At 60.1% G+C, this 6,000-nt stretch overlaps 1 long non-coding RNA gene across 1 annotated transcript; it reads left to right on the top strand.

The window, feature by feature from the left end:
- Positions 1 to 2,417: 2,417 nt before the first annotated feature.
- LOC136932727 (uncharacterized) lies at positions 2,418 to 5,542 on the top strand. Its single transcript, XR_010874764.1, has 3 exons — positions 2,418 to 2,521; positions 3,440 to 3,748; positions 5,224 to 5,542. It is a non-coding gene; the product is annotated as an uncharacterized lncRNA (long non-coding RNA).
- The last annotated feature ends 458 nt before the right edge of the window (positions 5,543 to 6,000 follow it).

Raw genomic sequence — 6,000 nt, 5'->3', positions numbered from 1 at the left:
GTCCCTGTACTTACTGTAAGTCGCTCTGGATAAGAGCGTCTGCTAAATGGACTAAATGTAAATGTAAACTTAGAGAGCGCTGATTAGGGATAAACCCTGTCTGGAGTGGGAAGGCTGTTCTCTGTCAGATTAACTTCCTCTGTGACTCCGCCCCTCTCCTCAGCACTCCTCCAGTAGGGTGACAGCGATTATGCACATCCCCCAGCAGCCTCTAGTGGAGCCAGCTCACTTCCTTGTTCATCTGAAGGGAGGAAGCTGGCCTGCTGGCAGACAGCATCAAAGCCAACAGGCCCCTCATTCATCTGCCAAGACCTGACAAGAAGATCAGGGAAGGGGGTGGGGAGAGGGGGAGGAGAGAGGAGAGGAGGGGAGAGGAGAGGGGAGGGAGGGGAGGGGAGGGGAGGGGAGAGGAGAGGAGGGGAGGGGAGGGGAGGGGAGGGAGGGGAGGGGAGAGGAGAGGAGGGGAGAGGGGAGAGGAAGGGAGGAGACAGCGAGGGGAGGAGAAAGGAGGGGAAGGGAGAGGAGGGGAGGGGAGAGGAGAGGAGAGGAGGGGAGAGGGAGAGGAAGGGAGGAGACAGGAGGGGAGGAGAAAGGAGGGGAAGGGGAGAGGAGGGGAGAGGGGAGAGGAGGGGAGAGGAGGGGAGAGGGGAGAGGGTAGGGGAGAGGGAGAGGGGAGAGGGGGAGAGGGGAGGGGAGAGGAGAGGAGAGGAGAGGAGAGGAGAGGAGAGGAGAGGAGAGGAGAGAGGAGAGGAGAGGAGAGAGGAGAGGAGAGGAGAGGAGAGGAGAGGAGAGGGGAGAGGAGGGGAGGAGGAGAGGACAAAGAGAACTGAGTGACGAAAATGTGAAAGAAATGGAGGACAGAGAATGAGTCAGCATCTTCAGAGAGGAGTGCGTGTGTGTGGGGGGGGGGGGGTTAGGGGGGGGAGTACAACGACAGCCATGAGCTTTGAAGCATATAAAAAAGAAGCAATTTAGGAAGGGAATTGGTTCACCCCTCCTCCCCCCTCCCTGCTCCCCCCGATGACAAGTAGCCTGTGTTCGCTGTTGCCATAGAAACAGGGATTGCTTCTCTCCAGCTGTGGAGTGTGTGTGTGTGTGTGTGTGTGGTGTGTGTGTGTGTGTGAGAGAGAGGGGAGGGGGGCTGTCATCCACATCCCTCTCAGTCATACCATGTCAGGAAGACCTCCACAAGTGGACCCTTTCTCCCCCAGCCTCTCTCCCCCAGCCTCTCTCCCAGCTTCTCTCCCTCAGCCTCTCTCCCCCAGCCTCTCTCCCCCAGCTCTCTCCCCCAGCCTCTCTCCCCAGCCTCTCTCCCTCAGCCCCTCTCCCCCAGCCTTTCTCCCCCAGCCTCTCTCCCCCCAGCCTCTCTCCCTCAGCCCCTCTCCCCCAGCCTCTCTCCCCCAGCCTCTCTCCCCCAGCCTCTCTCCCCAGCCATTCTCCCTCAGCCTCTCTCCCCCAGCCTCTCTGCCCCCAGCCTCTCTCCCCCAGCCTCTCTCCCCAGCCTCTCTCCCCCAGCCCCTCCCTCCCCCAGCCTCTCTCCCCCAGCCCCTCTCCCCCAGCCTCTCTGCCCCCGGCCTCTCTGCCCCCCCCAGCCTAAGGGGCATGCCCCCCAGCCCCCCCGACATGTGGACTGATTACACAACCCCAGAGAGCAGGAGTCTGGGCTCACCAGGCTGAACACGCTCTGTGAGGGAGTCAGGCTGCAGAGAGCAGACAGAGAATAAAGACACTGAAGACAGGATGCTCTGGATGTGTGTGTGTGTGTGTGTGGATGTGTGTGTGATGTGCGTGCCTGAATGTGCAGAGGAGCGAAGCGTGGGAGGAGGCCTGTGTACAGCCCCCTCCCCCTCCAGCCCCCTCATCCTGTGAAGTACAGAGGAGGGGGGAGGAGGAGAAAGAGGAGAGAGAGAGAGTGAGGGAGGAAAAGACAGTGTGGCTCCCATATTTTCGTCCCCTCTCCTTTTATACGTGCGTTGGCATGGCGATGAACAGCGCCAATAATGGCAGCAGCTGGGGGGTCGTGTGGGACAAGCGGGGGGGGGGGGGGGGTGAGAGGGGGGGGCGCAGGCAGGGGTACATCTAATGTTAGTGTTGCGTAACTTTGGGGTAGAGGGTGAGGAAGCTACTGCTTCCCCCGCTTGTCGGATTAGCATATCTACTGACTGTATCTGCTATCTGTGTGGTGGGGTAGTGTGTCAGTGTGTTCACACCTCACTTCTGTTCTCTGTGTGTGTGTGTCTGTGTGTCTGTGTCTGTTGTGTGTGTCTGTGTGTGTGTGTCTGTGTGTGTGTCTGTGTCTGTGTGTGTGTCTGTGTGTGTCATGTGTCTCTGTGTGTGTCTGTGTGTGTGTGTCTGTGTGTGTGTGTGTCTGTGTGTGTGTCTGTGTGTGTGTCTGTGTGTGTGTCTGTGTGTGTGTTTCCTCAGGTGCTGCGTAGTCATGTGATGGTGCGCGTGGGCGGAGGCTGGGACACGTTGGAACACTACCTGGACAAGCACGACCCATGCCGCTGCGTCGCCTTCGGTGAGGTCACTTCCTGTCCGCCCACCACAACAACACAAGACTCAGACCCATTGTTGCCTCTCCTAGTCAAATTCTCAAATCTCGATTGTTTTACGAGTCGGGGCCATTCAAATAGGGCAGTGCTTATCTCGTTCAACAGGCTTGTAATTCAGGTCAGCAGTTTTACAGCGTCGTGATGTACAGTATAGCTCAGCTAGCAGACTTAGCCACACAGCTAGCGGTGGCTAACAGGGTCATACAATCCATCAGAGCTCAGCTAGCAGACTAGCAAGCATATCATCCTTCACACAGCTCTATAAACATGACCTGACACCTGCCACGGCCGTTCAGATCTGCACATGTTGGCTGTCTGTGGATGAGCAACACTGCAGAGTGTCACAGCTCTGAAGCCTGAGGCCTTCTGGGCAGGTCGTCCCTCCTTATCCGCGAGGCCTCACCGCCCGCGCCAAACGGATGATCTCAGGACAGCTGACTCCGTAGTAATCCGGCGTTCTGAACCCGGGCAAGGCCCTGGACTCCCAGATATGACAGGCTTTTTACAACCCCCGCGCTGTAAAAGGCAAGGTCGTATCACCAGCCATCAGTTTGGAGGATCGGTGTTCCTATCTCAGGGAAGTGGTGACAGAAGGTGACAGAAGGTGGCGTGGGCCCTGCAGGGCTGCTGGGGGAGAAGGGACACGAGCCTCTGTTGTCCTGCATGTCGGCAGATTAGTGTGTGTTATCTTCGTGGTGTTTGGGACAGGTTCTCTGTCTTTCCCTGTCTTCTCTAACACATGCCTGTCTGTCTGTCTGTCTGTCTGTCTGTCTCTCTCTCTCTCTCTCTCTCTCTCTCTCTCTCTCTCTCCTCTCTCTCATCTCTCTCTCTCTCTCTCTCTCTCTCTCTCTCCTCTCTCTCTCTCTCTCTCTCTGTCTCCCCAGCCCATCGCTACCACCAGTCCAAGGCGAGCGGTCAGGGTTGGCCACAGCAAGTCTTCCAGCGCCCACTCCTCCCGCTCCACCAGTCCTGGACCACACTGGCGTAACGAGGGCGTCGGCCCCTACAAGCCCCCTGAGAGGCGCTCCCTGGAGCCCCCCTGCGGGCCCTGCCCCCCCTCCTCCTCCACGCGGCCCGGGCGCTCACACCACCCCTCCGCCCCCTCGACGGAGCCGGACGGAGGCCGCGCCCACAACCTGCTCCCCCGGCCGCCGCGAGACCGGTCCGAACCACGCCCACTTCAACCCTCTCAGGTGAGAGAGTGTGTGTGTGTGTGAGCGAGCGAGCAGCGAGCATCATGTTAATTAATCTGTCTCTGTTAGCTCTGATCCTCTGAAAAAAATACATTCAAACACACACACACTTACACACACGGGACACAAGCCTAGGAAGCGAAAGATTTCAGTCGTATCTAATCTCAGGTGACATTGCCGTGACCCAGGCAACATGACAACACTCTGCCCCCTGGTGGCCACGCTGAGTACAGGCACCCCCAGGCCAGCCCACCGCTTGTGCTCCAGCCTCACGTCTCCCACAGTGGGGCTCCGGCTCTCTAAACGACACTAACGACCGTCTGAACTTGGACGAGATTCAGCTGGGTTGTTGTTGACGATGCCCTTCTCCCTTTCCACGTCAACTGACTAAACGCAACTCCACCCCCTCTCGCTGCTCTCCTCTCTCTCTCAACAGTCAGAGGGAGGGCTCGTTGTTGTGGCCAATCAAACCTGTACCCCCCCCCCCTCCACCCCCCCCCCCCCCGGCTCTGAGTCTGACTCTGCCAGGGGTGTCGAGCCGGGAGCCCACATACCTTCCCTCGGACGTCAGACCGTGGAAGGCGCCATTGTTTAACACAATTAAGAGCTGAGGGCTCGTTTACGTTGGCCCCCGGCCAGAGAGCGGCTGGGTTTCCTGAGTGAGTGCTGCGGGGCGAGCGACTGAGCGTCATGCCCCGACGGAGATTAACCCCTTTCTGACAGGTCGGCAGCTTCAAATGCGCAGACTAGGATCAGGGCTAATCTGGTAACACACACACACACACACACTCCCCCAATGCCTTCTGCTCCTGGCCAGACATGTAAGACAACAGGGTGGCTTATAGGAGCCTCCCTGTGGTCTGCATGTGTACAAACATGACGTTTTTTAGCAAACCCTCCCCCCCCTGTGTCATACTGAGCGGAGGTGTTGTATGGGAAGACCCAAAGTGGAGTCCTGGACTGGTACAAAGTCAGATATGAATATTTGAGATGTCTAATAAAGGGCAAGGGTAATAGTGAAGCGTGCAGCCAGTTTCCAGCACGTTGCCACAGAGGATGGCAGACCTGATTGCTCTGGCAGAAGGTGCAGCCGACATGTTGTCCTGTAGCAGGTGCGTGACAGAGGGGCCGACGTGGTCCTCTCTGGGAGCTCTCTCTCTCTGAAGGCTCAGCAAATCCACACGTCCCGTAATCCTGACCCCACTCACACTCATCTTCCTTCTAATCCTCTGGTCGATACCGCTCTCTGTTTTCCGGGAAACCGCCCTGAGCCGTGCGTCGTCAGCCGGCTCCTCGTGATCGCAGAGTGCCCGAGGTGAAAGGTCCATCGTCATGGTTGGAAGGGTGGACGGTGTTTACTGTCAGCGTCTCTCCGGCAGGCTGGGTCTGGGAAGACCAGAGGGGAGCCAGGCTGAAGCTGCTGTGATGACGTCCTGCACGTTATAATCTAACTTCCTCTTTTGTCTGTGACGCAGGACTAAGGACTCCCTGCTCCCGGTGACCCGGCGTCTCTCTGGCGCAGTGACTCCTCACTGCCTCCTCCAAGGGGGGAGGAGGGGGAGGAGGGGGGAGGATCCTCCCTGGGGGGTGGCCGGCGTGGAGGCGAGGAGGTGGTGCTGATGGTGAACAGGAAGGAGGGGAGACACGTGATTGAACGGTCCGGGGGGCAGATTCCAGCCCTGCGCCCCCCCTCTGCCCCGCGCACGGCAGCCACTCCCGGGAACGCCCCTCCGCCGCCGCCCCCTACACTCAAACCCAGCCCCCCCTCAGGGCCCCTCCGAGGGGCTCCGGAACCCCCGCATGGACCGTGGCCGCTCCCTGGGGCCTGAGGGCCCCCGGAGGCTCCAGGCCCCCCGCTCACCAGAGCCAGGGCAAGCTGCCAGGCCGAAGCAGGGACCAACGACGAGAGCCCGGGGCCCTCCCCTCGCCACGGGGACCCCCAGCCCCCGGCCCCCGACAGACGGGGGGAGCTCCGGACCAAGCAGGCCCCCCCGGCCTCCTCCCCTCGGCTCAGCTTCTCCAGGAAGCAGTCGTACCCCCTCCTCGGCTCACCCATCAAGGGCTTCCAGAGTGGCAGCCCCCAGTAAGAAGGCCACAGTGACTCCCGGCCCCCGGCCCCCCGCTCCCCCTCCGTGGGGAAGGGCAGGCTGCTGCCCCCCCGTCTCCTCCCAGGGGGGCCGGCGCTCCCCTCACGCCTCCCCCCGTCACTCCCACCACCACGGCCCACGCTCCCCAGGGCCTCCCTCAGCCCT

This window comes from Osmerus mordax, chromosome 24, assembly GCF_038355195.1.
Source record: "Osmerus mordax isolate fOsmMor3 chromosome 24, fOsmMor3.pri, whole genome shotgun sequence".
Classification (NCBI taxonomy): domain Eukaryota; kingdom Metazoa; phylum Chordata; class Actinopteri; order Osmeriformes; family Osmeridae; genus Osmerus; species Osmerus mordax.
Note: the sequence above shows the minus strand (reverse complement) of the source record. Positions and strands in the feature narration are given on the sequence as shown.